The 27,524-nt window shown below is 42.2% G+C and overlaps 1 long non-coding RNA gene across 1 annotated transcript in view; it reads left to right on the top strand.

Moving 5' to 3' along the window:
* Positions 1 to 27,132, top strand: part of LOC116452109 — a 97,176-nt gene extending 70,044 nt beyond the window's left edge. Inside the window, exons 3-5 of the long non-coding RNA XR_004243403.1 lie at positions 16,216 to 16,356; positions 17,259 to 17,379; positions 26,986 to 27,132. This is a non-coding gene — a long non-coding RNA (uncharacterized LOC116452109). The remainder of the gene's footprint in view (positions 1 to 16,215; positions 16,357 to 17,258; positions 17,380 to 26,985) is intronic.
* Positions 27,133 to 27,524: the final 392 nt, after the last annotated feature.

Here is a 27,524-nt window from a genome sequence, read left to right as displayed (position 1 = left end):
ACTGATGAACACATGTATTTGTATGAAATGCAGAAGCAGCATGAGCTTAATGTTACAACTGCTTCTAAGTGGAGTTTGCATTTGTAATTTAAAGTTGTTTCAAAGTAGTGAAGGGAACTAGGGAGTTGTTTGGGGCGATAGAATATAGAGGATCATTACAAGCACTTGCAGTTCATATTTTGCTTGAACTAATTCTTCCTGATATTTTAATATCAAACATAACCCATGCCAGTTTTACATCTCAAATATATTTGGTATTTCAAAAAATAATTAATAGTGTCAGTTTTATTAATGTGTTAAAATATGAATTAAAAACATGACAAATCAATGGGAAACAGCAGTCTGTTTTAATGAATATTTCATACTGTGCATCAATAAATCATAGATCAAAGGGAATGGAGCACATTCTGCGATACTACTTTTCTGTCAGTGTGGGGTTACTAAAAGTTTTACAAGTTGTTTTGGCACTTACTTAGTTGCACATTTGAATTAACATTTTAGGAGGGAAATAAAAAAGTTATGGCACTGAATCCCAGAAGAGTCTGGTGTTCAAAAGAGATTGTCCTGCTTCCTTATCATTTCATTGCTTTAGAAGGTCTGTGGCTGACCGCAGAGTTGCAGGTCTATGTGCTGTGTGCAGGTGTCTTGCTCTGCCTCCCCAAACCAGGCTTTTCCCAAGCTTCCCACATGGGCACTGGCAGAAGGTGAAACTTCTTAACAAAGCCTCTTGACCTCCTTGTCCATCTTTGTGGCAGATGTGCTGCCTGTGGCTTTGAGTTGTGCAGATCTTTGTGATGTCTCTGTTTTGCCAGAGCATTTAGGGGCTCAGATACAAGTGCCTGTCTTATCAACTGTGTGTGCGCAGATTCAGCCCTTCAGATCCTTTAATGATGTATGTTGTATAAACAGAAAACTTGATCTTTTTTATATCTGAAACAGGAACCAGAACTGCATAGAAAATAAAAGATTCAGATACTCAGGCCCTTTGCTAAACTTTCAGTTCAGTGATTGATCAGCACTAGGAAGTTCCCTGGAGATGGCGATATGGCCGAGGCAACTTCTCTGGGGGAAGCTGCTCATTCAGGATCTCAGGTTTTTTCTAACCACAGAATTAAACTCTTTTAGGCTACAGAAATTACCTTCAAACCAGGAGCAGAACTGACACCTGCAGCAATGCATACCTGAGTTCATGTAAACAGTGACTGCAGTGGACAAACCTGTCTTGTTTGTTCTTCAAGACCTCAAGATTCATCCAGTCCTCATAATGTCAGTGCAGCTGTCAGACGCAGTTCTCTGCATTTTAAGTAAGAAATTCCTGATTTGCCAAGAATCTCATCAGTGTATTAGAAGCAGCATCTAATAGAAATAATTGATCAATCTAGTAGGCCTATAGCTTTCTCATGTAGAGACAAATATTGGAAGCGAACCTCATTCTTGTTCATAGATTCAGCAATGAAATTACATATAAACATGGTTCAGGTGTGAAAGAATTTACCCTTGGCTAGTGTTTGTCTCTTTGATCTTCTATAGCTCTCAATTAAAAGAAATGCCTGGCCTCTCCAAAAGAGAAAGTGAGCTGCCTTCTCTCAAGTCTCCTAGTTTTCATTTTTATTTTCTACAAGAGGAAGAGTGTTTGCATAGTGCTGTAAGATAAAAGGAGGGTAGGATGAAGTTGCCCATACTACTGCAATTGATAGTAATTGGTCCTGCTGTATATCACTGATCTAAGTAACAAAAACGTGGCTTAACTCAGAGTGGCTCAGACTTGGTGCTGTACATTCACAAACCCCCAAACTGAGAATCATATGTGTGATTCTAGTCAGACCGCTTTATCAAGATCATATTTCTGGAGTAAGAACAAATGCATTTTTTTACATTGAATTAATTAAATTCATGGCAATGCTAGAGTCCCCTAGCAAATCTGACACAGGAAAATTCTGTCCAGCTTTGATGCTTTTTTGTTTGCTTGTTTTATAGTAGTATTGATGCAAATCCCCAATTATACTACAAATTGTCTTTATAGTAAAGTAAAATTCAGGAAGCCTGGCAAATGCCAAGTAAACTTACGAGCAGAGGGAGAGGGGTGGCAGAGGCTGATATCATCAGTCCTGCACTGGGGGCTGCCCCAAACCTTGGCTGAGGAGCCAGGGTGATCTGCAGAGGGGACAGGGTAAAAATAAGGTGTAAGAAAGCTTTAACCAGAGACAAAGCTGGGGTGTTTTCAGTGTAAGCCATGCAAAGGTTACCACTGTTCAGTGAAATGCAAGACTGGTTGGAGTGAATGACACGTGCATCTACACATGGACTGACAATATCTCACTGTTGGTGGCTCATCAGGTATGGAAATGCAGGAGTCCTCCCGTGGCTGCTTGTGATCTTGGCGGGAGAGGTGTTTCCCAGTGGGGTCAGACCACTCCTATTGGACTGTCCTAATGCACTGCACTGCACACAGAGAGGAACAAGCTCTGCTCATCCTCGGTGTCACCCAGCAGCCACCAGCCCCATTACCTCACTGCAACCCCTCGAGCTCTCAGCTCAGCACCATCATGGTCCCAGAGCTTCTGACCCATGTCTGCAGAAGATGGGAGAACAGCAAAGATGGGCACAGATTTCCTGCAGTCTGCCAGGCAGATATTCCCACGCAGCATATTTATCTGCGTGATACCACCAGCTCCCTCCCTTTCTCTAATAGAAGACCAGGGAGGATTACACACATTCATTTAGTTAAAGATGCAAGGCTATTCACAGTAATTAGCTACCACTAATTAAGTAGGGAGATCAGGGATAGAAATGGAGACACAAGTCATTCAGGGTATAACTGCTGAGTGAGGTGATTTTGCTGTACTCCACTGATGTTCCACAAGAACGATAAATCCCCAGATCTCTGCAGTGGGCAATGAGGAGTTTAAGCCTAAAAATTATTATACTAATGCCAGAAAAGGCTACAGGACGTCTTTGAGAGTGTAGATAATGGGGTCTGTCCTTTTTACCCTCATCTCAGAGACCAGGTCACAGTACTGTGTCCTGCCCCACTGATTCCTCCAGGAGAGCCCCAGCAGTGTTGTAACATGGAATTCCCATGTAATCCCAGCTAACAGAACAAAAACCCAACCAGAAAGGGGAAAGCCCTCTTGACCAGCAGCACAGTGAAAGCAAATTCAGTCTTTGAAGACAGAACTGGAATGCCAGAATGTGCAGAGATTAATCTGAAACTAATACCAATTGCTTCCTATCGTGTTCAGTATATTTGACATAATTACCTTAAGAACAGCCTCAAAGTGTTATATTGTTAAAGCTGCCAGATGGAAGACATGCTCTGCTGATAGCAAGCATATCAGACAATGAGATTGAAGAGACTTCTGAAGAGTTTTAATTAATCTTTCTCTCTTTTTTTATATAATTGACATTACATTGGGCTCATTTGTTCTGTGGGACCCAAGCACTTGGCTCCTGGTTACAGGACTTTAATGGATAAAGGTTTCCCTGAAGAGAGCTAATAAAAGTCGAGGCTCTCAGCTTTTATGAAAATGACTGCAGGTTACCTTAAAGAGAAGATGGTTTCCTCCACTATGTGAAGCAAAACTTCATAGATCAATGTTGACATAAGATGGTGCTTAAATGGGTAATTTTTTTCCAGGCGTTTATCTTCTCTGGCTGAGACCCATTATTTTATTGCCCCGGTTGGAAACCACCACACTGCATGACACAAGCATGGTTTTAATTAGTCTGAAAAGTTTTAATTGGGAAACAAAGAGAGATATCTTATAGATTGTTATTGCAACCTTTAATTGTCTGACTCGAGAGACCATTAATTATCTTGATGGGGAGATGACACACCTTTTTGAACTATGACACCCGTATTTACAGCACCTTTTACAGAATACAGTACCTGTTGACTTTCTTCCAGCCTTTCATTAAGGAACTGCTGTGATAGGAATTAACTACAGTAATTCCATTACAAAACCTGCTGTCCAGTGGAATTTTTCTGGAAGATTAGATTTCTGAAAGGGAAAAAGGCCATTTAAGCTAAGCATTTCCTCAAGGCTCAAAGTAAATAACCGATGAAGAAGGTCAGAATGAATTTAGAACTCTTAAAGGTCTGCTGTACACTTGCATGCAGTGTGCGAAAAATAAACAGTGCAGCTTTCCAGTACAGTGATTTTTATTGTTTTAAATGTTTCACATTTCAGTTTAGGGGAGAGATGAGAAGCACAGAGGACAGAATCTGATCAAAATGATTTTACTTGGAGGAAGAGCAGCATTTTAAGCAGACATTTCAAGGTTGAAGTGATACTGGTAGCAGTTGCTTGGCATTAACAACAAAGAAAATACTTGTTAAACCCATTGGGGCAGAACAGCAGAGAGAAACCTGTGACCTGGGGTTCAGCTCTTGCCACAGTGCATTCACCATGTGTAGGGAGGGTGCAGAGCATGGGGCTGGGTATATATTGTGTCTGTTTATTATTAGCTCTGTACTGGTACCCACTGTCAGTCTTCAGTGGGTGGCCCTCACTGCCTGCTTTCAGCTCCTCTTTTGCAGCAGAGATGTTTTCAGGACCTGGTCATTTTTAGTGGTTCTATAATTGAGTCTGTATTGAGTAAACTAGTTGAGAGACTTTTAACCTGACTTTATATTGCTTACTGGAAATTCAGAAGATTACTTTAAGCTGTGTTAATATAGTTGTATTGGGGTTTTTTTCCTGGAGGTCAGCAGTACCTACTCTGTTTCTGTGCAAGGAAATTAAAATATTCCCTGGGCTACCACAGGCTAACTAGATACTGAGTTTATTTTAAAAGTACAGCCAGGTGACTGACCTCTTTTTTTGACCAGGAGCAGGTGGGCAGGTGGAGGCTGGAGCTTTGATTCCGTACAAACCTCCTTCCCTACCAAGCTTCAGCTAATACAGATCAGTGGGAGACAATATTGCACTCCTGCTACTGGGGCTGGAGTAATGAGGAAAAAGGGTTGTGTCTGAGTCATGGAACCTCACAGGTGTTTCACAGGGAGTTGCTCTGAGATGGAGCTAACAACACAATTGACGTTATTGTGCCTTTCCTGCACACACCAAGAGAGGCAAAGCTAATCAAAGTGACCTGAACATATGCTGTATGCTAACCAAGGGGGCATGCCCAGACAAAAACCACAGAAATGGATTCTCCTTTGTGTGTGTGCTCTGTCTGACCGACCTACGAGTGGGGAAACAAAGTTTTAACAAGTACTTTCACTTGGGGAAATCTTTGCACAACTACAGAAGTCGTTAGGCTTCATCTGCAGCAGCTACAGTCACTGGAAGCAAAGTGGCCATCAGCGATGCTGGAATGTCTCTACAGCAGAGCTTTTGCAAATTAAGAGTCTGATGCTGCATACTGATTGAATGCTGCAACTACTTCCCCCTTCTCTGTCCTTAATTTCTTCTTCTCTCAAGCTGCTGTCAGGAGTAATCCCTCTTCTAATATACTGAGATGGGGAAAATCTCTCTTCAGGGTTTTTCTGGTTGGTTGTTTGTTTTTCAATTAATCTCAGGGAGGGCTGTGCTGGGTTGGTGACATTGGTTTGCTCCTTGCATGTGCAGCCGTGGCATGTGCAGAACGTGCTGAGGGCAGGATGTGCACCAGAGGGAGAATGTCCCTGTAGTAATGGTCATTTAGGCTTGACATCAGCTCCAAAAACGTACATGTAGCTGTGTTATACTGTTTTTAAAAGTCTATTCACCTGATGACGAAAAAAATACCATTCTGTGAACAACGTAAGCAGTTTTAAAATGTAATTATTGCCTGAGTGCATCTAACAATGATGGCACAACTCAGGTACCACAGTGACAACTGAATGTGTCTTAGGGCACTGGCATGTGCAGGGCTACATATATATTAGTGTGAGGAAAAACTAGTGTACAAATTTAATTTAATAAGCTGGATATATAGCATAAATCTTATTTATTGTTATTATTTTAATTTTTTAAAAAATTTTATTTAGTTTTATCTGTTCAGATGTAGTCGACTTTCCTACCTGGAAAAGGAGCTGAATGAGCAAGGCCAGCCTGAATGCCTTAAACTTTTGGGGAATTTTCTCTCTTGGAAGCCAGTGGCAGCTTCACATCTTCATATGAATATGTGATCAGGAATATGCCAATTCAATTCATTGCACTGGAAATACAGCTATTATTTCAGAGTTATCTAAATAGCAGGGTGTTGTAAAAATTCATTGGAACCAAAATAAGTGGAAGAAAATGTAACTTGGTTTGTAATTATCCTAATACTAAGTTTTGATACATTCTTCAGAAATTCTATTTAATGTGTCTCGTTTAACTGTTAGTTTTATTAACTGCCTCTTAAATGTTTAATTTGAGGGGTGCAAATAAGAGCAGAGCACACAGTGAAGGCATCAGCATGAATAGACTCCCTGGTTTTGCATTCAAGTCAGTGCTGTAGGCAGGAGAGTGCAGCAGGCTGGACGGCAGGAACGCTGTAATTAGTGCAAACTTTAATCACATGCTGAGCCACTTTTAATGGTAACAAGCATTAACTGTATGAATTGATGCAAACTCAGCTCCAAAGCCTGATGTCCCCAAGATGACAGAAAAAGTGCATGAGAAGCTGCAGGTGTCAGTGGCTGAGTTTCAGCTGCGTGGGGATGAGCCCAGACTCTCTGGTGACCCTGAGCACAGGTGCTGCTGCCGGAGAACTGAACCTTCATCTCCACTCTTCTGGGCAAAGAGGAGCCCAGACTCATGCAGGGATTTCTTAGGCCTCAGGGGCACTGTGCTAAAAATTCAAAAGCTTTGAAGGTTCTTCCTTTTGACACCTCTTTCTCTTCTGACTTTTGTTGTGGTTTGTGTGTTTGCAGGTGGTTTTTTAATATGCTAAGACCTTATGCATGAATTGAGATTTTTTTTTTCTTGTACTTTAGTATATCAGGAATTGAAAATATCACTGATAACTCCAATATTTGTGGGTTTTTCCTTTTGTAAGCAATTTTGGTTGTTGCTACAGATGCATCACAGAAATAAAAATTACCACTTTTAGTCACTGGTGAGTGAGAGGAAAGATGAAGAAGATTCTTGCATAGGTGTAGTAGGAAGTAGTTTAGGATTAGAACCACATTGTTGAAAAATATCCTCACCTCTCATTCCTACTTGCACTTGCCAGTTCTTGTCTAAAGACCAATAAAGCCAATGGAAATATTCTCCCAGACGTATTTGACACCAAATAAATTTGTGGACCTGGACTTTCAGAGGACCAAAACTAGATGAGGAAAAATTAATCTGGTTTTTATTTTCTTCAAGTTTTAGAATGTAGATGCCTTTTTTGAAGTGTTTAGAGCCGAGAAGGCACACAAGCAGCTGTGCTCTAAGAGCACGAGGATCCTGCTGTCTTTGATAGGGTTCCTTGCTCACCTGAAACAAAGAGCTTTGCTAATCAGGGGAAAATGTGAGTGACTCGTTAAAGTCTGCTCTGAGAGGGTGTGCAAAGCTTCAAAGTAAAGTCTCAGTTGTATTTAAGATGCTCATGGCATGAGCACACACTTTTGGTTTTCTGTACCTTTCCTCTCTGTCCCTTCATTTTTCACATCAGCAATAGCTGCTGATTATTTGAATATCCTCTCTGTGTTTTTCAGGGAAGACAAAACTCACCATTAGGAGCTGAGTCTCCTGAGACTAAAATCCCAAAGAGCCATTGAGTACAGCAGAATTAAATTATGTGAGAGATGATCTTAGGCACTGGAAATTTCTGTGCAGAGCTTCATAAAGAGCCATGAAAGGGGAAAAAAGTAACAGCCAAGCCCAGTTCAATATAAAATGAAGCCTTCAGTATTTGGAACCATTTGATTCCTACCTCTGAAACTCCACCACTGCTTTCTCCTACTGGCTGAAAGTGGACTCCAAGTTCCAAACATCTTTAGTGCCAGGAAGGGCTCATGGTCCTAAAACAGCCAGAATGGTGGGGTTTGTTATATTTGTACCAAAACTAGGTTTTAAACTGGATTTTCAGTGAGCATTCTCAAATGAAGGACTCTGTCAACAGAGAGAAACATAGTCTCCAGTTGATAAAATGAAGTCCAAATGCAAGGCAAAAGTTTGGGACACCCAGAACCTTGATGCATTCTGTTAAATTTCTGTGCACCTATCCATAGAATGAAGTAATTTGGCTGAGATTATCAAGTGACTCCTTTGTGCTCTGAACGGGGCTGAAACTCCCTCATTTCCCAGGCTGGCTCTGGCACATGCCTCCATGGGTTTGTCACTAGGTTTGCTCGTTCCTGAAAGATGGGTAATGCAGTTATCCCAACACATTGGGATGCTGACAAGCAGCGTCAAATCTCATGATAGCATATAATGATTCTCATTTTCAAACAAGAAAGAGAAATGGTTGTTATTGGAAAATGTTGTTAGATTTTTGTATTAAATCTTGCATAGTAGCAGTATAATTATAATGTGTCATCTCTGGCTCAGTAATTTGACAATTCAGTTCTTTTTTGGGGGGCAGATGGCCTACAACATACCATATTTTTATAATTAGTTTATTCTCTGCAAACTCAGTATGTAATTACTCCCTCATTCATTACTAGTTTCTTTGAAATCTTCCTTTTCAAGAACTAATAAATCCTCCAACACAAGTGAAGCTTAAATTTTTCTTTGTACTCTTCTCTATCCTCTCTAAGGAGCTTTAATATTTACCACCCTGGTTATTTCACACTCCACATTACTTTATATACATCTTCATCCTCACTCTCTGTATAACACTTGGCCACCTTTCTTTTTTACCCCCTTTTTTAAAGAATAGAGAACTTTAAGATGAAGTTTTCTTTCCAGGAGAGTTAGGCACATAAATAAGCAGAGTCTAAAATGCAAGGAGCTATAGGTAGATATATATATCTGTGTGCTACATTCCAGTGTGTGATGTGAGAGCACTGTACCTCCCAGTGCCAGTGCAGCAGGCATCTGTAGAAATAAAACCACGTCATTTATTTTTTAGCATTTGAATCCCTGCTGCAGTACTTAGTTGGTTTTAAATTGTTTTAGGTAATGACATAATCTTCTGACAATAAAGTGTTTTTCCAAATCCAGAACCTCCTATGTGGTTGCAGGTGCTTCAGACTATCTCAACCACTCCTTTGAGCCCAGCTTAAAGCTATGCTATGAGCTCTGCTCCCCAAGAACAGCCTCTTTGTTGTGATGCTTCTCTGGCTACTGCCTGTGGCCTGATGCTGCTGCTCCAAAGTGCTTCCCATACTGAAATCACAGGCTCGGATTTTTTACCCACAAATATTGGAGTTATCAGGCTCGGATTTTTTACCCTCTGAATAAATCAAGTCTTTAACAATAAAATAGCACAAACAAGCAAATTTCAGGCAAAATTTGGCTTTTTCTATCCCTCTTCCTTTTAGGTAAGGTTATGTTCTGTCTAATTTCAGACTCACACATTATCTTAGATTTAAACCATATCATGGAGGCTGAGATTTTCAAAGCAGCTTAAAGGATTTAGAGACATTTTCTATTCAAATTACGGATCTTTCTTTCAAAATCCTTTTCATCACTATGTCTTGGTGTTTTTGTAGTTGTTCTTTAAGCAGTGCTTCCCTTCAGTCACGCAGAAATTCTTTGTGCTGCTACTTAATGTTCCCCAAAAGGGCAAAGAGGAAAAGGAGTGGGAGAATGGGAATGCTGTGCATTGCATTTGCTGCCTGCAGCATCTCAGTGGCTGAGCAGCGCTGCTCCAAAGTGCTTTAAAATCCCCTGTGCCCCATGTGACACTGATTTCAGGTGTTCTCCTGCATCCAAGTCTGTGGGAGAGTAAAAAAACCTCCCAGGATTTAAGGTGGCAGCTTCCTCTCCTGCTGCCTAATTTAGTCACTGTCATTATCAGCTCTTCTTCTGCCTATTTCTTCATCCCTTTCCTGCCTGAAATGGGATGCAGATTCCTGCAGCTGCTGGTGCCTGTGCCAGGGCCCCTGAGCCCCTCAGTGGCAGGGAGGGAGTGATCCCACCCTGGGCACTCAGGGCAGCTCCAGCTCCCCAGGATCCCCCGGAGGCTGCAGGCAGAGCCCACTCCTGACCTGGCACCAAGGGGCAGCACCCAGAATCCACCTAAACTTGCCAGCAAGGTGGGCTACGAGCCTATGCCAGCCTTAGGAGCCAAAGGGGTGTCACTTCTTCTGCCCCTTTTACAGCAACGCTGCTTCCCACCCTCTCTTGTAGTCCCAGGCAAGAAATGAGGCATTGCTTTCCACATGGCCCTTGCTTTCTACTCTGCCTGCACAACACAAGCTCTTGAAAACAAATATGTTATGGGGAGATGTCCTCTGCACCAGAACCGATGGCTGTAGGGGGAATTTGTTGCAAATGTTTGACTTGTAAGAGATGGCTTGTGGTGAGCTGTATGCCATTGGAAATTCAGATTTTCATAGGTCAGAGTAGCCTCACTACATGATATCAGTGACCTGTTTGGTTCAGAGATTATCTTTGTGGCTCTGGCACATATTAAGAACTGAAAGAAGAAAACATTTTCAAAAAACCTGCACACAAAAGAAAATATTTTACATTTGCCAAAACTTTTGCTGTAGAGCTTGAGACTTGACACAGCCTAAATTAGTTTAGATTTTTTTCTTTCTTTCTGATTTTGGCTGTTTGTGTAACCATTAGCGTTTCAAATCTATAGAAATTTTAAACTTAATTATGTAGGTGTCCAACTTATTTTAAGATGTGTTATATATATTAAAATCAATCACTTTCAAAATTAATACATCCTGCTGCAGTGGATATCTGAGACTAGCTGAAAACTTAGTTTAGAGGATTTTGTCTTCCTTTAGGTTCAGTGGATGTCTTTGTTTCCACAGGGAAAGTGTCAGAAGTGTCACACCTACTGAAGGTACAGTGCCAGCACAGCCCACCCTTGGCAAAGGGACAGGAAAACACCACCACGGAAATAGGAATGTGCATGTAATTCTTGTGTGTGTGCATGCAGTATACAAATACACCAGCTGGAAAGGTTCTGTCCAAAACTCTTCATGCTAAATGGAAAAATGGCCAACAGCCAGATTAAACAGCTACCAGGGAATTATAATATTAAAAAAAAAAAAAAAAAAGAGTAGTGATGGGACACATAGCACAAAATCAGCAGGAATGAGTGACTTTTCCGGAGCATCACATTCAAAAACCTCCCCCAGTGTGTTTCACTTTTTGATATATGAAGAATCCCCACTGGAATCTGGAATCTGGTGGTTTGTCTGGGCAGGTACTGTTCTGCTGAAGGGAGAGCATGAGGTTTTTATAGAGACTACATTTTAGATCCTGTTGAGTCACAAATAACTCTTCAGGAGCTACTGTTTTACTCTCTGCTTTTTGTAAAGCAGCTGGAAAAAGCACAGGATGAAATGCTGAGACAGCTTATCTGAGCCAGACCAAACTATCTAAAATTTGCCTAAATGAAATAAGAGCCCTGATGATGGAGTTATTCCCACTTGACTCGAGTCCCCTGCCTCAACAGGAGCACAGCCCTGCCTGTGACTTTCCAGACCCTGGTCTGAGTTTCTCAGAACCATTTGTGCCAGTCAGCCCAGGCTGTGCCCTCCTGAGAGCTTTTCCCCACAGGCAAAACTTGACCACTCTGCTCAATTTAAACCAAAGTACCCTTCAGTGCTCTGTGCATCCTGATCAGTAAATACCTGCTGCACTAAGGGCAGGATGGCTGTAATTGTAGCCAGGACCTTTAAGGAGCTGTATTTCTTTTATGAACCCATTATAAACCCCGCATTAAAGCACATTTTTTTGCTGTGATGTTTCAGTTTCAGACCATTTCCTCCCAAATTGTAAACATGCAGCTCCATGAGCAGCACAACTAATGAAGCCTGCTTTTCAATAGATTTATATCTCATTGGCTGGATTCCCTGGTGTCCAGGACCATGCAGGCTCCTTCCCAAGCTTTTATTGCACTGTCTCATTCCTGCCCACCTTCTACGCTTTCCCCTTGTGTAGGAACTCTTTGTGTCTAACAAATGGAGCGTCAGGCTGTAGTTTTCCCCTTAGCAAGATCTCTTTCCTCAGTGAGGTTTCCTGTACTGGAGACTGAGAGGACTTGATCTGATAGCCCTGCTCCTGGTGAGTGTGGATCAGAGCAGTTAGTGGGCTCAGAAGGTATCAGGAGCAGATGAACATGCACAGACATAACTTCAAGAAGCCAAAAGGAAAACACAATTTTTTTTCTCTCTCTCCTTGTTTTTTTGGTTTTTTTCCTAATTCCAAATTTGTTCCCTACCCAAGTCTTTGCCTCCCTGATGGAGGTTTAGTGCTGCAGTAGCAGTTACAGTGCACAGAACAAGGCACTGGTGCAGTTGTAGGGAAAAATGTACCAGCCTTGGCCCTCCTTGAAAGCTGAATTCAATTATTTGTTGATAAAATCCCCCTGACAGGTAATTTGCTTCAGTATTCAGCTTCTGCAGTGCAGTGTAACGTGGTGTTGGATATTGGAAGGAGAAAGAGATATAATGGAATACACTTTTTTTCTCTTTCTAAACTGCACAGGCTTCTTTTAATTTATTTTTTTCTTTCACTATATTGAAGCTTTCTAAAAATCTGCCAAGTTCATTGTCAGTATCTGTTTTAAAAGCCTTACAAAACACAGATAGATCCTTAAGTTCCTTTCAAATTAATTGTAATATTGGAAAGTTTTTTCAGAGTTTTCTAGTATTTTCAGGAAGAAAAAGCTGAAAATCAAACAGGAATTTGTATGCTCACATAGTCTCTGTGCTTTTAATGGTTACTACCAACTATGATCACCAGGGAGACAGTGAATTCAGTGAAATTTATTCCAGTAAATATCTAACAAAATACCATCTATTATTAGATAGAATATGGGGTTTTTTTCTGCAGAAAGATCCACAGATTAAAATTTGTCTGTCGTCAGGTCCTTTGCTAAAAAGGACAAGGTGATTAGAGGTGTAACAACCTTTACTAGCAGGAAATATGGATAACTTATCTATAGAGAAAGTGTCATCTTAATCGATACCCATTAGCATTCAGCCCAAGCTTACAGAAGTCAGTAGAAAACCTTGCACTAATTTTTCTGGGGTTTGTGCCCACAGCCCACTCATGGACTTTTTATAAGGGGTGTTATTGTAGATGTTCTGTCCCACCAAAATGTTGAATCCTTTCCTGAAATCCTCTAAGATAAATTATACCTGCCTGTTCCTTGCACACTGCTTGAAGAACAGAGCTACAGAACGTTTCTGTATCATCTTTGATCTCTAAAATTGAACAGACAGCATCTCAGCAATAATCACACTCATGAGATTCCTGATACTTCCAGATTTTTACCTGGATGGAAGAAACTGCACTTTGCTTTCTTGTCCATCTCTGTAAGGATTTAGCTGTATAACTTTCAGACCAAACCTTGGAGTAAACTCTGTTGGAATTTAGCATAGATGTGTGAATGGGGTTTTAACTTTTCTGTGTCGGTTTGTTGAACTCATTCAGACATCCCCAGCTGTTAGGAAATGCAAACTGCTTTGTGATCTTCTCAATAAACCTTGACATCGTATTTAGCTTTTGAGGATGATGAGACAAGCCAAAACATGAGGGAGTTGGTACAGCTGAAAATGCTGCACAATTTGCAGTCTTTGCTCGAAAGGTAAAACATCCAAATCCGTATATCCTTTACTGAAGTGCTGTATTTACCTTGGTGTGACTATTCCAAAGGGAAGGTCTGGTGTCACCTCTGCTTCCTGCAGAAATGAAGTGCACAAGCTTTATGTCATGTACTCTACCCATATTGATTAACAGATTCCCTAAGAAGCAGAATAATATTCTTACAACAGCTCATTGACAAAGAAATGGACTTCTGGGACTCCCTGCAGCATGTAACCTGAAATCCATAACCAGTCACAGGATCCAAAGATGGATCCAGCATTTTCTGGAGTAAGGGATATTATAAGAGCAAGTACTGTAACCTAGAGAAGTTTTACTGCCATTCTTTTGACATCAGACTATTGCACTGGCTTACAGGATCTGAAGGGTTGTGTAATGCCTTGTTCTAACAAGCTAGTGGGGAAAACATACAGGAAAGTGAGGTTGATCCAGTTCCAACTAAATATGGATGAGAGGATAGTACATGTTGTATATACTATCCTCTCATATCCATATATACTGATTTGAGTAAATCAAAAAACATTCCAGGATTCCATTCCTTAAAATGTGTTTTGGGAGAGGAATTTAAAAAGTAGTGTGGTGTAAAAAAGGAGTAAAGCCAAGGCAGATTGTCATTTGGATTAAACTGGCTGAAATAAAAGTAGGTACTCTAATTAGCCACTGCCTTCATTAGCCTTCTTCTGAGACTGGTGTTAAAAGGGGGGAAAATGTCCTGTAGCACCTGCATGCCCTTCTGCCTTGCTGATCATGTGTCTAGGAAAGAAGCCATGTCACCTCCATTGCTAACCATTGTCATAAGGATTTTTCTGTCTCCAAGTCCGGGCTGCTGTTTGTCCCACTGGCCCCACAGCAGCACTGGCTCCCTCACAGCCAGAGCCAGGCAGACACTGCACATATTGAGTGCTGCCTCTCCTTGCTTCTGAGGAGCCAAACCTCATCCATCACCCACAGTTGCCTTTTCCTCCATGCTATTGTCTGCCAGCCCAAACCAGAAGCACAACCACCCTGCTTCTCCAGCACCGAACAGCGTTTGGCGACTCTGGCCAATTATTTGCACTGCCCCAAAGGAAACTAGTAAAAATCATCTTTGGAAGCAGACAGATTTTGCTTGCTGTCACCAGAAAGGTTACTTTCTTTAGTCTCTGAAGGCTTTGGTGGATCAATTCTTGTGCATGGGAAAATAGATTAGAAACACGCCGTCAGGTACGCTGTGCACAAGATAGACGGATGGAGACAGTGGTATCTATCTGCTACAGGGAATTGTCACAGGGGCACAACTCATCACACTGGTTCTTAGAGGGCTTAATATGCTGCTGGTAAATAATCTATTTTTTATTACCTCACATCCCCAGATTGTCAACATTCTCAGCTTTTTTGCCACAGCTAATTAGACAGGCAAAAGCCTTATAGCCTAAAGAACAAGTCTGAGCTAAGCACCTGCCAAAATATCTGACTTTTTTTAAGAACTGGAATGTCAAAGAGTGAAGGGGCTGCAGATCACATTTAAACGCTTTGAGCATCAATAAGATGATTAGACCCATGAGGCAAACGTTCAGAATTTCTCTCAGACTCACCACTGAGAGAAGGCAAGATAAAACTCTGATAGATAAAACTACTGTGCAACGGTACCAAAGCTAATTATTCTGCTGAACTCTCAGAGAAATCTTGCAGGGATGTGTTGACAGCATGCTCTGTGTGGCCACTTCTGTTCAGGAAAGCAATATTTAATTGCATATGTGAATGAAGTCTCTCTGTGTAAAGTATCGCTTTCGGAAAAGAAATTGTCTGAACCAAAACAAAGAATGACCTCGCTGTTAGCCAGGCAAGGCTGATTTGGCAGGGAGAAGGGAATTTTCTTTGTTTTTTCGTGGGGGTTTTATTTTGGTTTTCCCATCCTTTATTTAAAAATCCTGTTTTCAAGCAATTAGTATAGGAGATTTTACAAAAGGCTCTGCACCAAGGGCAAAAGGCACCAAATGATGCCCCTGTATCAGGCATGCCATGACTAAGGCTATTTGCAAGCAAATAGCAGCAAAGGTGTCCTTGCAGTCCCTGTGTAGCCTCAGTGGACAGACTCATGGTGTTCATGTCTCAGTGTGTCCATGTCTCACATTCCTGGTGAGCCTGCTCCAGGCTGGCTTTCACCCAGCACAGGGACCACAGCCCACACTGCCTGCAGCACCTCCTTACCCTGCTCTTCATGACCAGGAGCAGATATCATGTATCCATAAGGCTGATGGGGTGTCCAGTATTTGTACATCCGAAGGAAGAGATGATGTTAGAGATACTGGAGAGGGAAAATGGCTTCCAGCCTCTCCAGCCTGAGCAGCAAGTCTGCTCAGCGGGACTGTCACTATTTAAGGAGTGGTGCAATCAAGCTATTGACTACCTTTGGCTTTCCGTGGTTACAAGCCCCAGCACCTATTTGTGCCTTTGGAAGTCATCCCAGAATTTGCTGACTTATGATTACTCATCAGGGACCCCTTTCTCTCAGCTAAAGAGAATAACCTGCTTTTTCCATATATTAACTTTTACTGCAATAACTTTTTGTACTTTCCTGTTTCTGATATTGCAGAGGGAGAGATGGAATGGAGTTCAAACAAGGGAAGCCGAGATGTATCATCTGCCTGCACTGAAGTATAAGCAGTTACCAGCTGATGTCATACACTGCTTGATGACGTTGATATTGCTGGAAATATCTCTAGGACTGAAAATAGTAAGGATAAAAAAAATTGGCAGACTGTGTGTTTGTTTTCCTGATTGGATAGAAGGTGATAAATTTCTTTTGGTTCCATTTATAGGCATGGTCTTATTTTATATTGATTTGCTGTTCTTAAAATAAAAAAAAATATCTACTCTAAGTAATTTAGGGCTACAACAAAACCTACTGGGTTCTGCCAGTGGCTTCTGAGTAGCAAACTTTAAGGCAGCTTTCTTCTCATTCTCCATGCTGAAGATGTTCTCTCTCTCTGTCACTTCCATAATTTCTATCTACGTAGATTTTATATATTCTGAAACCAGCCACACTTTGAGGTGGATTATTCCTTCTCTCTCTTATGAAGTAACTTTGCTTCAAACTCAGCCTCCAATGCAAGACCACAGTACCACCCACAGAGGAACCACTTGTGCAGAGTTCAGGGTTATAACCCCCAGAACAGGCATGGGAAGGGGCTTTGACTGTGTGCACAGATGATGTTTTGTGGTAACCCCACTTTTCTGTCACTGCGTAAGGGTCTTTCACATAGTTTATAATTTGGGTACTACGAATCGTTGCAAGCTGTCTAAAGTGTTTCTTGCATTGACGGACTCCCAAAGCTCCTGTTGAGGAGGGGCAGTGGGAGAGCAGCTGGGTGGATGGCTGGCAACTGGCCAAAGTCAGCCAGCACAGATGGGGAACTCTACATGGCCATGAGTAAGAAAAGTCAAAATTCTGACATTTGTCTTCCACTTTTTTGAGTTGTGGCTTGAGTGATATTTAGTGTTTTTAGTTGTTTTTGTTTACCTGAGTTTTCAAAATTCAAGTTCTCTGTTTCCCCCTTTCCTATTGCAAGGAAATGAGTGAATTGTTGTCATGATTCCTTTCTATCTGAGATATTTTGTGGTATTTTTCTCTCCTAGGCAGAAATGTCAGTAAGAAAGTGGCAGAGCTCTACAGCCTTGGTCTGGTTTTGCTGTTCAGGGTTTATTGTTCGGCTGAGAAAGCCTTGAAGATTCCCAAACCAGTGACATGAAAACCAAGGTAAGCAGTGACTAAATTAAGTGCAGAGACTAAATTAAAATTGGACATTGTATTGTGTGTCCATAGCTGGAGAGGGAAGTTAAAATTGAAACCAAAAGGCACTGTGGCCAGTCTCTTTTCTTAGCTCTGGATTTAAAAGTCTGGCTAATATCTTCATTCAGGACAAGGTCTGCTTGATTCAAGGACAATATTGAGTCAGGTTTAGTGTGTCAACAAGAGAATCAACCTTTACTTTGAGAAGTGTATTACCCACATGGGCAGCTACAGAAAAAGGTGGGGAAGGAATTGGTAGTGGTAACTGAGGTGAGGAGCTGGAGTGGTCCTGCTCTCACTCTCTCTTTTTCACACATGAATATACACATGTAGATGTCTTTCATATCCTTCCTTGTGTCTTTTCCATAGGCTTCTCTGTCAAGTTTGGGATTTCTTTTTAACTAATATAACATTCCACATCTCCAGTGAGAGCTTCTCAGGCTGACCATGGCTTGTTTGCAGTTGGCACTGAGCTGCATAGCTTCCCCAGAGGTGCTGAAGTTTGGGCAGGGGCCCTGCAGTGCTGCTGGGATACAGAGCTCACCTGGGGGCTGTGCTCAGATTACACACAGGGAGCCAGAGCAGCAATTTATACAGCAGTCTGTGATGTACCTCCACCTTCCCTGGCAGCCAGGTTAAGCCATCTCAGAAATCCCAGCCTCAACAGGGAAATCACTCAGTTTTCTGGTTCCCCTAGCCTGGAAATGCATTCCCTCTCTGCCAGGACTTGAGAGAATTGCATCCATAATACACTACTCCTGTTTATAGGAGCAAAGCTTGCTTTACTACGCTTGAATTTAAATAAAGGTATTTGCACATCCCTGATGAATTTTTTCCACCTGTATTTTTATCCATAATAGACTGCCTCTGTACTAGCAGTGACTGATCAATTGTTTGGGGGTTGTTTGTTTTCAAGGCAGTGCGTGGGTGATTCTCGATCCTCTCCTGTGGCAGAGCCTGCTGTTATCAATATGTTACTTTCTTTTCACTGGGAACGTAGCTTGCAGAAGGCATGGAAAATAAATGGGGTCTGGTTTAACTCCAGTGACAGGGACCATGTCTGATAAATCAGCATCCAACGCCTCTTCCCCCTTTGGAACTGGCCAGGGCAAGACCTGCACTTGGAAGGTCTGAATTTTTTTTATCTTTTTCTAATTAACAGGAGTTAGCCTTTCAAAGTGTTTGCAGCAAGTGAGAGCCAAGAGGCTGGAGTGAGTGCTCTCTGTGGTCTCCAAATCATTTGCTTTTCAAGGGGAATAGCGAGATTAGAGAGAGGCCTGACTTGGCTGTCAGGTCTCTAAAGGAAAATCTGTGCTTGGTGGGGCCAAAAATGCAGTGCTCATAGAAGTGTATGAGAACAGTGTTTTCTCACCTGTGAGTTCAGCAGGTGCAGTGAACAACCTGATGGAGGCAGGGGCTCAGCCCAACACAGATGTCACCCTCAGGGGTGTGGGTGCCACACTGAAGCTGCCACGAGGACACATGCAGGGCTGGGAGAGCAGCTCTGACTCCAGCATCCCTTCAGTCCTGGGCAGAGGGTGCCAGAAATTTGTGTCCTGCCAAGGACCAGAGATGGTCACACTCCATCTCCTTTCCCTTCCACATTTAGTTTGTTTGCTTTATCAAGGCATACAGCCACAGAATAGTCCTCATGTAGTTTTTACCCTTCCTACTGTGGAGGGGTTTCTGTCTCATTTAGTGGCTTTAGGCAGTGCTGAAGTTCAATGAGGAGGAGCAGGGACTCAGCTGGAAATGCCAGTGTGCCTGCCAAACTGTCACCCGAGGTGTTTTCAGATGAGGATGTCTGCAGAAATTACACTGAGGCTTGGCATCACTAGGCAAAGTGACTCTCTTAGCTCCACTGCTGACTAATACAGACAGCATAGTCTGTCACCCCATTCAGAAACAGTAGCTGTACTGAAAATAAAATTTTAGAAAGAGTGGAATTCTGTAGGAGCAACTTTTATTACCAGAAAAGAAACATCTCTCATATAAAGAGTCAGTCCATTGCTGCAAATTTAGGTAATTTTCCTCATATTTCCCCATCCATTTCACTCTGATGTGGTGTGTGTCCTGCAGCAGGATGCTGCCACTGCCATGGAGGTACCTTAGGGCAGCAGCACAGCCTCTCCAGTGGGTCCCCCTGTATGCTGGTGCCTGCAGGCCTGCCCTATGGGATGGCTGGGTGCACTGGGAATGCCCCACTGTGCACCAGCAGCACTGTCCAAGCAGGACTGGGCACCCTCCACATCCACCAGTCCCAGCCTCAAGGCTGATCCCTCCAGCTGTGCAAGTGGCTGGAGCTGTTCAGGAGCATTGCTGAGTTCCTGCTGCTGCTGTGCTGCTGAAACACAGTTCACCTTAGAAAAGGGGTTTTCAAAAAGTGCCATTCCTCACCACAGTGTTTCATTCTCCCAGAAATTTTTAATGGGGAGGTTTTTTGTTGGTTTAAGTGTAAGGAGGGGGGACTCCCCTGCCTATCCACAAGCTCAGCTTGGTCTCTCTGTGTCAAGCTGTGATGTTTCTGGCTCATGTTTCATTACCAATAATAATGAGAGTTTTCTGAACAAGAGAGGTCTTGAGGCTTTAGCATTTTCACCAGGCAAATGTGAGGATCTTTATCTCAATTCTTGTAGACCTGAATCATCCTTGCCTGTGTGGCATGCTCTCTCAGTGGCAGGAGCACAGCTGAGAAAAAAACAAGCATGAGCCTTTCCTACAGGTAGAATTTCAAGGGCATTTTCTCATCCAGGTCCAGCTTTATGTGTCTGTAACACTAAGATTTTTCACCTCTTTACAGGACATCCTACAGATTTTTGTATTCTTCCTATGCATCATTTTCCTGGTAGTCTATTTGTGGTTTACTGGCTTAGTCTGTGGGGTTTTTTTCTTCCTATTTCAACCTTTTGTTCTTAGTTTTTGGATTCCCAGATTTCCTCTGAGGAACCATCTGGGGCAAAAATATAGCTGTTGTCCCTGTCAGGTCTTACAGCTGAGAAAGTTATAAACAGAATTTCTGTGCCTGGTCCTTTACCTGCTCTCTCTTAGTATCCATTGCAGTTGATGATGGGTTTGTTGTCAGATTTTAAAAAATAGGGAAAGATTGCTGGTCCAGCTGGAGGAATGCTGCTTTGTGGTTTGTTTGTCTGGAAGATATTTTAAGTTGGCTTGAACACGCTGATTGGTAAGACCAGGATTGCTGAAAAGCAAATAAAACCTTGAGGGGGTTGGAGGAGACATTTTTTTTCTTTATTCTAAAGAATATATTAGCCTTCAGTTCACAAATAAATCACAAGTTCCAGAAAATCTGAGTCTCTTGCTTGAGCCTCTAACAGGGTATGAATAAATGTGTACCCTGTTGCAGCATGTGAGGGGAGTTAGAGATTTCTGCTTTGCTAACCCTGATGGCTGTGTTTGACTCTGTATTTACCTTAGCCAAACCTGAGGAGTGTTTCATTAATTTGGGGAATGCCAGAGCTTTTGAAAAATTCAGTCTCTCACTCATATCACCTATTTTAATATCAGTATTATTCCAGCCAAGGGATGTTAAGCTATGTCAGGGCTTTGTGCCCAGGAGCAGCATTTCAGGTGTTTGTGTGCTGCAAGGCAGTGCAGTGCATTTCTTGCAGTACTTGACTGGCCTGCAGAGTCCAGTAATGCTGATTTTCTGTGTTGGCAGAATAAAAAAAAGTTAACTCCCTCTTTTAATTCAGATATTTCTATTTAGACCTGAGTTTCCCAGTCTGTGCTGCCTGTGCCCTCCCTCAGCACTGCTGGCAGCAGGGGTACAGTGCATCAAGCACAGGCAGTGCTCAGCTCTCCTGGTGACATTCATGTTCTCAGTGACCAGGTATTTTGGGGGCAGGACTAAAGAAGCCTAACTATTACCAAGTACTGGGAACTGAGTCTTTGGAAATCTTTTAAGAACCTTTTGGTTCACTCTAAAAAAATATCTGACCACTTCTGACAAATGCTGGGAGTTTTACAATCTGGTTTTCTGCAGGAATCCTCACTTACTTTCTATAGATTACTTGGTCTCTGTGTGTGTGTTTTCCTCCACTAGAAATCTCTGAGCTGACTGACAGACTTAAACTTAGTCTATCACAGGTTTGAAGTCCTAAAAGATAATTAAATTCCTGTATGTTCTCCTGGAAATGGTCAGTCAGATGCAAGAGACTAGTGTTGGAACATTCCCAGTAATAGTTTTAATAACTTCTGGACTCTGCTTTGGCATGGACTTAATGATCCCCTCATATCCTCCCCAGCCTAATGAATTTTATGACAGTTAAAACCTCAATGTGATTGAGTTGATGGGGTTTTTTTTATTTAAAAGGTCGTCCAAGAGACACCAACAAATAACAAGCAGAATTTCTCCATAGCTTTTGCTGATCGAACAGATCATTTTTCTTCTGGAGTGCCTGGGGGTTTGGATCCACACTGAGCTGATGGAAAGCAGTCTTTGGCACAATTCTCAGATGTTCATCATGGGCTTTCAAACAGACCTCTGATTCCACCTCCTAAGTCACTTTGGTTAAATTTGTCTTTCAGAATTAATTTTAAACCCAAATAATAATTTTTCTAGTTGCTGAAATAGCCTGTCTTTTTTTTCTTTTCCTTCCGAAAACGTACATCCCCAGCACACAGACAGAAAGAGAGAAATGCTTAAATAAGTCAAAGATGCCATTTTGGGACTAAACTATTCTTAGCATTTACAAGGAGGAAATTATTTAATAGACCTAATCATCTGTGTTAGTCAAAGAAATTCACAGTAAGACATTTACAGGATAGTGGTTTAAACTGTACATTCCTTGAGGCTTTTTGTTTTTATCTATAAACCCTCACTCTGATGTCTGGGGCACTTGAAATGGCCCTAGGAAAACCAAGACTCAGGAGAGCCCACTAGGTTCTCTGGGTGCTCAGTTTGTAGGGGATGTGTCAGAAAACACCAGCCCCATCCAAAACAACTGGCACTCGCATGTATAGACACATTTGTCACTGTTGGGATAAAAATATGTCAGTCTTTAAGCACAGGGTTTCTTTAACCAAGGTTGTCTGTAATTATAAATCAAACATCACATAGCATAGCTGGAAATGCTCCTGGTTTTGTCATTCCTGATGATGCCATCTGCACTGTCTCTCTTGTCATTCATGACTCCTTAAATCAACCATTGTCTTCATATATGCTGAGACTCTTGATTCTAAGCATATGAAAAAACTCTTCAAATCTTGAACCCAAAATCATATTTAGCATGAATGCTGTTTGCACCCCAACTAGGAAAGCTGGGAAACGCTTGCTCTGCTCCCAGTCTCAGCAAAGCTCTAACAGCCACCGGGCTGTGCTGAGAAAGAAATGAGATTCTTTAGAATTTAGACTGGAAATCATCTGAGGACAAGACCGTGTGAATTTGCTCCACCTGTGGTGTGTTCCCCATGGCTGGGTGGGCTCTGAGGAGCTGTAACCCACAGCAAAGTGTTTGGGACACAAACCCTGGCCCAGCTGGCCCAGCTCCATGGCCTTTCTCGCCCAGCAGGGAGCTGAGGATGTTCTTGGAGCTGGGAGGGCTTAGCCACAGGAAGAATGTTTAGCTGGGGCCACCCATCAAGGCCCCCAGCACGATCCCAAAGGAAGGCAAGGAGTGTTCTCCCACCACCGGGATCCAATTATCCCGTGGAGAGAGGCTGCGGAAGGTGAGGAGGAGAAGGGCCCTGGAGCACTGCAGTGCCTTGCTTTCTCAACTCTGAAAGGAGTTTTGAGCTTCAGCTGTTGCCAGCAGTTTTATTAATGGCTAGCTGCTGGTTGAAGCTTCAAGTTGAAGACTTGGGATGTTTGAGCCTCGTGGGATTTAGTTATTTCTCAATGCTGAGCAAGACCTAGAAGAAGTGATACTTGTGTGGGCCAGCAAATAGCAAACCTCAAAGCTGGGAGAAAAGTTCTCCCTGCCAAAAAAAGTGCTCACAAGTTTGATTTTGGGGTGTTTTATTATTTTTCTGTTTGGAGACTTTTTTTTCCTAAAGAAATAATCTAGACAAAGTGGCGTTGCTCCCAAATCTAAAATCAGTTTGGCATATCTTTGCTCCTCAGCTTTTTTTTTCCCTCTTCTGGGCATCTTCAGAAGGACATTGAACATAGAGAATTGGAAGGAATGGGTAATTTGTTATAGGTGACTGAAATATGTGAGGAAAATTAGATGTACTTAGTAGACAAAGGTCAGAATTAACATTTATGTATCTGAACACATACATTTAGAAGAAATGGTGTGTTAAACCTGAACCTCTATTAGTAATGATCACAAAATTCGAATAAAACATTTTCATATTGGGAAACAGGCTTTTCTCACCAACTTGTTGCATGTTGGCTGTTCTGGTATCCCCAGCTATTTGAGGTAATCTTCAGAGAGAACCCTATTTCTGAAAACACTGGTCCCAGATGAACAGCCAAATTCAAATGCTTTGCTGATCTGATTTTCAGACTCTAGATCTGAAGCTTTTAATTTTTGCTCTGTGTGCGGACCCTGAATCCCTGAAACATGTGTGATTCACTTAGAATTAATCTTGTCTCCCTGCACACTATTATTTTCTCAATAGCTTTATTTCCCTCCCTCCTCACCCCTCCCAAAATGAACAGAGGCTCTACTGTATAAAAGGTATCTCCTCCTGGCACAAAGCACTTGCAGCTTCATTCTGGTGCGAGGCTATTGCTGACCAGGTCAGCCTTTCAGTGAGCTGACCCAAATCCTACAATCCTCTCAAAAATACGTCTAAACCTGCCTGTCTGATTTCCATCAAGGATTGGGATTCTGAGGTCTGGTTGCTTGGGTTTATTTATTTTGTTCCAGTTCAGCTTTTCAGCACATCAGAAACACATTTACAAATACCTTGAATTATGCATTTCCCATGGGGTGAAGGATCTTTAGTCTAAACCCTCTGTATTTTCTTATGTCTTATTCTGGTGCTGTTACTCCCCAAATGGAAGGTAGCTGTAAAAGCTAATTTAACACAGCACCATAACACAGTCCACGGTTTCTGGGGACAGGAAGGCAGGGGTTGCAATGTTTGGGGGTTTGGTGGTTGAGGGGTTGCAATACAATAAGACTTGTATTTTCCTCTGCAATAAACCCTAAAGCCCACAATGTGTAACCCGCCAGAACGAGTTACCTAATGATTATTTCCAAAGGATCCGTGATTTGCAGGCGCCATCATCTGGGCACAGCCTCTGTTTGCAACTGGAATTAATGGAGACTCAGAGATACAAACTTTGGAGCCTCGGCAAATCTGCAAATGGTTCCTACTAATAAAACAGCGTTTTTCTCTAAATAAATACATGTGTCTGTACCCCCCAACACACACACACTCTCTGTGAGTGTTTAGAGATGATAAATACTAGACAGTAAAGATGGATTAATCCTTTCTTAAAGATTTAATTATGTTCTGGGCTGTTGGGACTAAATCCATTAAATCAAGATGGAATTTCTAATCTATCAGCATGTCTACTCCAAGCATCTGTGAGATACAACCCCCCTGGCTCCAGGCCATGAGACCTTCCCAGACTGTTGGTTCAACTTCTTGCCTCTTGGATGTTGTGCTCACTGTTCTTTTCACCACTATCTGTTGGAGAGTAATACAGGATTAAAATTGGGTTAAATGGGAACCCAAACCATCTTTTCATGCTCAGGAGTTTCAGTCATTTATCTGATGGTGAGGAAGGGAAGACCACCCTTTTGTCTTCAAAAAAATTACCCTTTGTTCACCCAGTGCAAGACAAGTCTTTGCTCCCTGAGCCTCTGGGAGAGGAGCAGAAACTGAACTTGTGTGACTTCAGGCACAGCAGCCAGGGCAAGGTTCAGGAACTTCCTTCTGAAATAATAGTTTCTTCCACAATGATCTGAAGAGCCTGGGTTTCATTTGCTTTTCTTTTTTAAAATCTTTTCCATGCTTTTTGGGCGATCTCCTCTGACAAAAGAGTTCCAGGGCACTGATGTTTCACAGTGGTTTCCATGGCTTTGACAAGAACAGGACAATGGGCAGTTTGACCCCAAAGGTAAAATCGTCGCAGCTCTGAAGTTGATAGCACCTCCTAATACCTCTGCTCTGGATATATTACCTTTGCAGAGTAATTCAAATGGATAAATATCTAATGAAACATAAGAAAAACATTGGATTTTAAAATGAGAACCACTCTGGAAACAGCAGAATTGGTGTGCTGGGACAAAGCAGATCACACGCACATGTTTTTGCTGTTCCTTCCCTCCTGCTTTCTTTTCTAAAATTCCTATTGGTCCCATGAGGAGCAGGAGAATAAACCTGTTGTCAGTTTTATTGCAGAGCTGGCTGCTTAAACTGATGTCTCACTGCAACATGGTTATAAAAAGGAAAAAAAGAAAAACTGCCAAAAAGCCTTGCTGATGTAAATGATATTCCTGTTGGAAGACTCTCCAGGAAAGGGCCTCTGAAGCAGGAGAAGCCTAATACATACAGCAGTATTTTCAAAACACCGACTTAAAAATTTAAAGCCCTATGGCTTTTTTTTCCCTGCTGTAAACTGTGAGCAGGGCTGCCCGGGCTCTGCTCTGAAGAGGATGGAAAGAACAGATCAACACAGTAAACCACGGCTGTCTGGTGGTGATATGGTGATATGAATTTTAAATTAACCTGCAAGAGAAATAATTTTCCATACTTTGGAATGCAGCCTGACATAAAATTTTCATTTACATGTTCGTTATAGCTTCAGGAAATTGCCATCACCGACACCCCTGATTTCTAGTACCCAACATATGATGTTCTTTCTTCTCTTTCTCCTTCTCTCAGGGAGGCATTTTGATGATATAACTCCTTGTGTCATTCTGATGAGGCACATTGTTGATACAAACTGTCCCAAGGTCTGGCATGACTGCTCAGTTGTAGGCTGTGTGTGCTCTCTCCCCAGGAATCACTGCACCCTTTTCCAAAGTCAGGCTTGTCATGTTGTGTTTGAAAATGTCAATACACTTGGTAATTTCATTAAAATCTTAACGTTGTCTTGGGTTTGCATAATTAGGATGGAAATCTCATGAGAATATTTTTCCCTGTGATATATCCAGGCACAGAGCAATACCAATACAAAGCTCACTGAATTCACGTACATTAAAATGAAAAATAACCAGGGAAAGGTACTGATTTCTACATGTCCAGAGTTCAATTTGGTTTATTTTGGGACCTACATAGTGAGCTGTTCATTTGTTGCATTCATTCCAAGTGGCCTGTCACTGATGAGATACAGGCTTCCCAGAAGACAGTTCAAGGGATAAGTCATGATCTCTCAGAGCCCTTAATGCCACCTGTGAGCCACAACTGCAGCTTCTGTGCAGTCCCAGCTCTTGCCTGTTCTTCATTGCCAGCGCTCCCTTCAAAGGGGATTTAATTACCAACTTTCTCTGCTCTCTGCTTGAAATTTTAGAAAAAACAAAACGTGTAAGGATCCATTTGACCTCTGTTCTGAAAAGCAGTGATGTGAAATGAATATTTGTTGGACTATTGATCTTTGCTTGTTCTTAAATACACTGCAGCCTTAATAAATGCCTTTGGTCCATCCCTCAGCTGGTGTAAATTACCACGGCTCAATGCAGCTGAGCAGATTTACATCATTTGAAGACGCAGTCCTTGGCATGTTGGAGCAGCCTGCTTTTCGAGAACCTGGCAGTTAGTGTGCCATGGATAGCATTTACAGCACCTCTCACCCTGCAAATCCAGTGCTGGCCTGCTGTGATCAGGTAATTTTGGGAAAGAAGGGCTAGCACCCTTGCTTTGTGAGGTGGTTTGCATCCTGTTCTCTGTGTTGCTTTGCTTGGCTCATGTGAAACAGTGGAGCAAGGGTGATTTTTGGGGGGTCTGTACACCCCACAGCCCTCGTGGCACAGGTTGGGAGGGCTCCCTGTGCTGCCCTTGTGCTTGCTGCTCCTCACCCCTGAGCCAACCCCACTGCCAAAGCTATTCAGTGTGCAAGTGCTCTTACTTTTATGGGCGCTTTATGACTCTTCTGTGTGGAACATATAATTTTAATGGGTGGAAATCAAATTAACTCTAAACCCCACTTGACTAGTGCTTCTTGTGAAGACAGTGGAAATTCTGTTTGCTGC

The sequence above is a fragment of the Corvus moneduloides genome, chromosome 16 (assembly GCF_009650955.1).
Source record: "Corvus moneduloides isolate bCorMon1 chromosome 16, bCorMon1.pri, whole genome shotgun sequence".
Lineage (NCBI taxonomy): Eukaryota > Metazoa > Chordata > Aves > Passeriformes > Corvidae > Corvus > Corvus moneduloides.
Note: the sequence above shows the minus strand (reverse complement) of the source record. Positions and strands in the feature narration are given on the sequence as shown.